General features: G+C 41.6%; 1 protein-coding gene across 13 annotated transcripts in view; it reads left to right on the top strand.

The window, feature by feature from the left end:
- The first annotated feature begins 862 nt into the window (after nt 1–862).
- The window catches only part of ptpn13 (protein tyrosine phosphatase non-receptor type 13), a 367,703-nt gene continuing 360,581 nt past the window's right edge, over nt 863–7,984 (top strand). For 11 of the 13 annotated variants that reach the window (XM_038791751.1, XM_038791755.1, XM_038791749.1 and 8 more), the window contains exon 1: nt 865–1,195. The gene's annotated coding sequence lies outside the window, so the exon portion shown is untranslated. Of the gene's footprint in view, nt 1,196–7,984 lie in introns of all 13 variants that reach the window. The other 2 variants (XM_038791753.1, XM_038791752.1) reach the window with 2 other exon arrangements.

The following is a 7,984-nucleotide window of genomic DNA, read 5'->3' as shown; positions in this document are numbered from 1 at the left end:
AATTCCCAGGCAATCTTCCATCCAAGTACTAACTAGGCCTGAGTCGGCTTAGCTTTGGAGATCAGACAAGATCAAGAGTTTACCTGTTCTCTCCACAGAGGCTGAATGATCCCCTGAACATTCGCACGTTTTCTGCTTTAAGGGTGGAACGGACTTCGGAGTAGGAGGTAAACAGAATCTCGGAGACAAATCAGATTCTGCCATGCGGGGAACTAGATCGATGAACTAGGATGGTCAAAATTGTGTTTCCCCACCCTTAAATATCTTACGAATATATTTTTTGGCTGCAAGCTCCGCAAAATTTTCTTCACCTATTTTTTTCTCTCCAAAAATAGCAACACCAACTGCTTCGATCTGATTTGTTTCAGGAGTAACTAAAACAGTAAAATGCTGGGGAAACTCAGCGGGCACTGGCAGAAGGGAGAAAGAAGATTGTCGTTTCGAATCCAACATGACTTCTTCCCAATTGAACATGGTGATTTTTTAAAAAACAAGTTCGAGTGCCAGCTCAATTCTCGCTTTGCGGGAGGTGAGAGATATGACTGAAATCGATACACACAAGCTTGCATTTATATAGTGCCTTACGAAAAGACGCCGGTAAGTCGTCAAAACGTTTTACAAAAGAGTGTCGTAATACCTGGAGTGTCGAAATTGTTTTTAAAATGTAACCTATCGACGCGTAAAGTAAAACGAAACTGCTTGTGTACATTACTTGTCTTAACGTGCCTTTCTTCAGGATTGACAGATGTGCGAGCAGCACCTGCTGTCGAGCTGCCCAGTTGACTGGAAGCCGAGGTGAAAGGAAGCAAGGAGAGGAGGGGACTGCATCTCCCAGGCTGCAGTAAAGAGTGGAGCGCGCAGGCGCGAGGAGCCTGGCGGACACAACGTTCGATACAATCGACAGGCTGCATTTGCACGACGAGGATACACTGTAGCCGTGCAACCCCCCCCCCCGCCCGCAAAAAAAAACACCCTTCCCCACATATACAGCTCTAAAGAGATATGTCCGGGTTGCTCCAGGAGTTGCCGGGATCCCTGAAGTAAACAACAACAATTTAAAAAAACCCTTGTTGTGAAATGTTCCTCTCCTCCCAGTCGAGTCATTGCGGAGATGCGGCTGTTGCTGCTGGGCTCCAGTGCGCTCCTTGATCGCAGTGCCGCGAGAGCTCCGTCTTGCCTCTCCCTATCACCGTCGGTAAGTTGGAAGAATTTAAATAGATGTCTGCCGAGCTGAAAGGGTTTATTTAAACTGAACGCGGGGAGGAGGTGAAATTCAGTCGAGGGAATTGCACGGTAGGGGATACACCGTGCCTGCCAGTGGTGGCGACAGAAGAACTGGTCTTGGCGATTTGCAATTGGGGGTTGTAGATTGTAGATAGAGAGCAACAAGTTAGTTTGAAAACATAGTGGTTCGGATCTTAATTTGCAGTTTAATGACGGTAATGAGCTAGCCCTTGCATTCAATATGGAATCGGCGTTTTTTGTTCCCATACATTATTCCGAACTTGTTTACTTGTTGCTTTTCCTGCAGAAGTTGAGTTTTGGTAAAACTTCATTTGAACGAAAAGCGTTTAGTTAATGGGCTGGTCTCGGTGCTTCCTGGAATGATCAAGGGAAATAAATTTAAAAGATGCTGAGAACTTCAGACCACATTTACATTGTGATTTCGCTGTCTGAAGAAGCAGTTACTTCTGACCGCACTATCTCCCCTCAGCCATTGTGTGAAGCTAATCGATTGTTCGTTCGAAAATTACACTGGGGTTAATACGAGTCGCCCTGCACGCTCGTTACAAAACATGGGTCATAGAGATCATCCCATTAACGTTTAGAATCGAAAGAGGCTAGAGGTTTCCAAATGCTCAATTACACTTCTTTGTGCTTCGGATGAGGAATTCTCATGCGTGTTTTGGTGGGGGGTGGGGATGGGGAGAGGAGAAGGCACCTTGTCAGACACCTTTCCAGTTATGTATAAATTTACAAATACCTATTGGTATAACACTGTATCGGTCACGAGTTTTCAAATCTGGCAGTCAGTAAAACAGTGGCTCTGATCTTTAATGTTGCAACCCGGGCGGGTAGGCATGACATACTCTGTGAACCACTATCCCCATAGCAACCCGCAATGAAGGAGCTGCCGAACAAGAGGCCTGGTGATGAGTCTTCACATGCCAGATTTTTTTTTAGAAAACAGTGATTTACATAGTTTCCCGAAGAGTGCCAATCGGTTTGCCACACACCACTGCATTCGTTTATTACAAGTACTGTATAATTATCTTGCATAGCGACATTAAATTAAGTCAAATGATTGAACTTATTTCAGTCATTAGATGGTTATGCTTCTATTTATTTTCATTTAAATAGATCCCTTACTTTTTCCAGCTGAATAGTTGATACAAATGTAATATTTTCCTTACAATAAGCGAACCCAATTTAAGGAGGGGAAGGAGGGCCGAGATGGGGTGTGTGTGGGCTGAGTTAAGTTTTTTTTCTTGTACTATAAATGTAGTGATGTGTGGCGCCTCAGTTTTGCTGTACACTTGCTTAACATTCTGATTTTCTGGTATTTATAGCTCCTTGTTTTCTAGATTCAATCCAACATATCTTCCCAATATCCTGCCTCTGATTGAAACTATTATTACAGAAGCGGTAATGAACAATTTGATTTGTCTTGTACCCTGTGCTGTCTTATGAAATAGGATGAAATCAGGCCATAGCTGATTATTTAAAATAATTTAGTTTGACAGGAAAATAATCTCATAGATGGAACTGTTTAATAAACTAGAACTAAAGTTGTGTCGTAACTTTCTGAGCATAACCACATCAGACTTCGATAACTTGATGCTGGATTTGCATTATCATTGTGGATTTGCATTAGGGGCTAGTTTAGCACAGGGCTAAAGAGCTAGCATTTAAAACAGACCAAGGCAGGCCAGCAGTGTGGTTCAATTCCCGTACCAGCCTCCCCGAACAGGCGCCGGAATGTGGCGACTAGGGGCTTTTCACAGTAACTTAATTTGAAGCCTACTTGTGACAATAAGCAATTTTCATTTCATTTAACTTTGTCCTTCAAACATTGGACTGCAAATCATTTTTTAAAAAAAATATTTTTATCGGATTGCATTTTATGCTTACATTGCAGAGAACATTAAAGCAGTAACATAGAAGTCGTTACAAACTATATATTTATATATGTACAGGGAGAGAATGTGATACTATGTACAAGTCTTGGAGGGGAACAAAACAGTGGGTGTAAAGATATTATTGTTGAGGCCCCTGAACTCGGCCACACCCTCTGTGCTGTTCCTGTGTTGTGTGCATCGCCTCGTGGTATTAGAATGTACCCTGGGTGCCTTTAGTGCCACCTGGATGTACTTCTAGCGAGGTCGTACCTGTGTATTTTGTTGCTGTTTGTTCCCTCCTGTTCCCCTGACTTGTGTTGTGTCCTGGTTGTTGCCCCCTCCCTACCTCCTCTTCCATCTTCCTAATCCTTCTTCTTGTTCAGTTACCGGTGCTGGTTTCCAACCTCCCATTGGTTGCTGGTTACAATTAGGTCTTGGAATTGCTTCCATTTGTTGTGGAAGCCTTCCTCCGATCCTCGTATTGTGATTTTTATTTTTTTCCAGTTCTGCTAAGTTGGACAATCAGTCTGTGTTAGACGTTTAGCTGCTGTGTTAGACGTTTAGCTGCTGTGTTAGACGTTTAGCTGCTGTGTTAGACGTTTAGCTGCTGTTGTATAAAGAGTCAAAAGTTCTCCTTTTCACCAACACCTTTATTTCAATTAAACAGACTTTGCACACAACTCTAAGATCATATCACCTGACACAAAGGCCACCTGAAGCCCCTTTACATATCATTGTCAATTATTGGATATTTAACATAAATGACAACTAATTGGAATGTCTCTTAACCCATGACTTAACTTGGTTACAGAGAAAAAAATAATTAGGTGAAAACAAAATTACAAGAAACTCAAACACACACACAATTCCCCCCCCCCCCTTTTTTCATTTGTGGAAAAAAAAGTCACAGAAACAGACGCCCTTCATTAACAATATCCAAAAATTGCAGTGAGATCGTCCCTCTTTTTGTAAAACAGCCTGACAATTGATGAGCCCCTCTTTTTGTAAAACAGTCTGACAATTGATAGCTACTGTTGACCCATTTAATTTTTGCTATTTCCCCTCTGTCCAACATCTGCTTCAAACTTGCGATGTCTATCCTTAACCTTTTTCATTGACACTTTTTGTAGAGTGCACTTTTTGTAGACTGCACATTTTCCCACAGGGATTTATTGTCAATGTGACATTTGATATATTACCCAAATCCCGTAATCCTAACATTTCTGTCAATATCTGAGATATATAAACGGCCATATCCACCGCCTCTACAAGGCTTAAAATCTCAGCAGCCAAAGTGCTTTTGACCACTCTCCTTATTTTCTTGTTTCCCACACAAGAGGGCAATATTTACCATTGTTCCCCAAAAGAAATTATAAAACCTCCTGCGCTTGAAACCCCATCACATAAATTTGCATAGGATGCATCACTATAAACTGAGTTTCAAGTGCCTACGTTCACCTAAAACCGGGAACCTCAAAACACTCTTGCATTTTTAGTTTGACCAACGATTTATTTGCTCTTATTATGTCTTCCACTTTGGGATCATTTTTGTACTCCACAAGATATCAAAACTCACATCCGATCTACTCTGTCTACCTAACCAATTCAGTTGCCCAATTAAACTTCGCAGTTGCTCTTTTTCCATCTTTGAAACCATTGCGTCTTTTTGTGAAACCCGGCCACGGCTAATTGCTATTGGGCTGATGCTTTCCAAATAAGATTGCTGTCGTAAAGTTGCTCCTAACTTAGTCTGTCCGATTTCCAGTCCAACATATTTAAATGCACCGGAAACCTGACTTCCAACCCTGAATGCATTCCTCAAACCAGAGATTACAATAGCTTCAAAATCACTAGTCCCACCCCACAAAAATTCATCGATATGCATCATAAAGATGCCAGAAAGATTTCCTTTTATAGTGCCAGTAAAACATTGCAGGATCTGCTTTCAACTGGCAATAGCCTAACTTTAACAAAACTGACCTTACCAAAAAATACCAGACTCCAGACGCATAATTTATTCAACATACACATCTGTTCAACTTCCAGGGTACCCCTTCCGTGTGAGCTGCCTCTTTAGGAGGACGGAGAAAAATATCTCTCTGGAGCTGATGCCCCTGCAAAAAGGCTGCTTTTACATCTATAGATTTGCATTCCCATGCCTTTGTGACTAATAGAGTCAAGAGGATCTTTAAAATAACCTTTCCTGCCGTAGGTAAATCTACCCTTCAATCCTGATCATCTAAGTTTTCTTAAAATCCCCTTGCCACAAGCCTGGCCTTTGCCTTATAAGTTCCATCCGGAAGAACCTTTTCTGTGCAAATCCATCTGTGGGATAGAGCTCTTTGTCGCCTATCCGGTACTTCTGTGTATACCCCAAATTCACTCCAACTATGCAGTTCTTGCTGTTTGGGATCTTTGATAACTTTTCCATCTAATTTATTGGAAGCCACCAAAATCTCACGTGCATGTGGGCTTCTACTCCTATTAGTATTCGTAGTCTTACTCATGTTCCGAGACCTTGATAAAATACGTCCCCTCTCCCGTCTCATATCTCGTTCTGTACTGCTACTGCTTGATCTTTCCATTCTGCTGTGGGATGTCCTTTCAATAGTTCTCGACCTTTTCCTGCAGACTTGTTCACTATCCGATGTACTATCTAAACTGGTACTGCGTTTCTGTGCCCTCCATTTTTGAACTTTGTGTTCCCAATCCATTGTCTTGACTCCTTCCCCTGAATGCTGTACATTCAACCAATGTTTATACTTTCCAGTGGCCTTCCCTGCTCTACTAATAACTGTTGCATCCTTCCACTGACTAGACCCTTCAGGCAAGTATGTCACTCTTGTACCAATTTTTGGCAGTTGTCCTTTTGTAAAAAATGGCCTGTTCTAATTCATCAGAAGTGTTGTGTTCCTCTACGGAAACACTGTCTATTAGTTAACTGGTCATCATAATTCTGTAACGCTTGCGTGCCAAATGACCCTGGTTCCTCGTCATGTCTGTCTGCTCTGTCTAAATGTGTAGTCTGTACCCATTATCCTTGATGAATGTACCCCAACAGTTTGATTGCCATGTTGCAAACTAATTGTTTTGCCATCTATGCCTATGATCTTCCCTGGGCCTTTCCATTGATTAAAATTGTCTCTCTTAGAGTATACTATGTTTCCTTGCTGAAAAACAGTATTTGATGGCTGTACATTATGCCTTAAAGCTCTGCAAATTATTTCAGAGACTTCTGCTTCCAAAAAGCTTTTCTACTGCTATGTAATGCATTTAAATGCTCAGCAAAGGCAGAGCTAATTGTAGTCCCTTCCCAAGCTGGAGGCTGGTCATCCAAAATTGATGGAATTTTAGGATTTCTACCAAACACTAATTGATGGGGTCTATAGCCCCCAACCACCTGCAATGAATTCTTTGCACGCTAAAGCTGAATTTAGCCTGCAATTCGGTCTATCTGCCAAATTTTTCTGGAGCATGTCATCGATTACAGCATGGTTTCTTTCATAGACACCATTACTAAATGGGCTTTCTGCAGCTGTATTTATAACTGTGATATTCACATTCGCACACATATCCCTAAACTCACCATTAGCAAATTCTCCCCCATTGTCCGTAAGGAATTTTGCCGGTGGGCCCAGTCCTGTCCCTATCCATTTTTCCACTATTTGATCCAGAATTACTCTTTTCTTTACTTTGTACAATTGTAGATTGACTAAATCTGGTTGCTAAATCTACAAAATGCAAAATAAATTATTGACTTTATCCCAGGTCTTAAGGTCCATGGCCACAATGTCGTTAAAATCCCTGGCCAAAGGTAGGGTTACTATCGGTCGTGCTGGTGTCCTTCTGTACTTCCTACAAACTTCACAGCGATCACTAACGTGTTCTATCAGTTTAGTATAGTCTTCATCCCTTACCCCTGTATCCTTTATAAAATTTTCAGCCTCCGGAGGAGACTAATGTGCAAATTGCCTGTACAGTTTTAATACAACAAACGTTTTATCAGCTGAAGTCCCATTTTCAACTGCCATTAACACATCCTTAAGAGCACTACTTGAAATATTATTTATCAGTAATAGAATACAATATAGTGTCCCGACTGTAAATTGTAAGTCCACCATCTTCCAAAAACTGTTGCCTTATCCTGTTCCATATCCAGTTTCATGTGTGCTGTCTTCATCACGGCCTGCTCAGAAGCAAAGGCATCTCACTTGATACATATCCATGCTAATGAATGATTCACTCTGGCAATATTGCAAGGATCACCACTCTTTTCAGCGACTTCAGAGTACTTTCATCCCCAAACCTGAAACTTGTGGAACTTTCAAATTCCCTTAACCTTGTTACCGTTTTCAGCACACGGGGCTAAATCACTGGCTTTCAAAGCAGACCAAGCAGCCAGCAGCCACCTCGTATTCCCGTAACAGCCTCCCCGAACAGGCCCGGAATGTGGCGACTAGGGGCTTTTCACAGTAACTTCATTGAAGCCTACTCATGACAATAAGCAGATTTTCATTTTCTTTTCATTTCATTTCATTCAGGGATCAGGTAACATTTTAACCAGTCAATTCCAACACCAGTAGATATGCAGCCACTGTCCAATGCAGCACAATTGAAGGATTCTGCAACCAACACCCTCATTACCGGCGTAAAACTGCTTGTTAACAGGACAGGCCTTCTTTCTGGTCACTATCTTTCTCTCCTTCTGACTCTTTCCATGTCATGTGTTGTTCAAAACACTCCATTATAACGTTTTAGACAGTTGAAAGCATAAGCGGTATTGAGAGTCACATCGAAAACATCGATTTAACCATGCCAGAAACTGGGTTTTCTGTCTTAATTTCCGGGTCTCTATCTCCTTCTAT

Source organism: Scyliorhinus canicula, chromosome 3 (assembly GCF_902713615.1).
Source record: "Scyliorhinus canicula chromosome 3, sScyCan1.1, whole genome shotgun sequence".
Lineage (NCBI taxonomy): Eukaryota > Metazoa > Chordata > Chondrichthyes > Carcharhiniformes > Scyliorhinidae > Scyliorhinus > Scyliorhinus canicula.
Note: the sequence above shows the minus strand (reverse complement) of the source record. Positions and strands in the feature narration are given on the sequence as shown.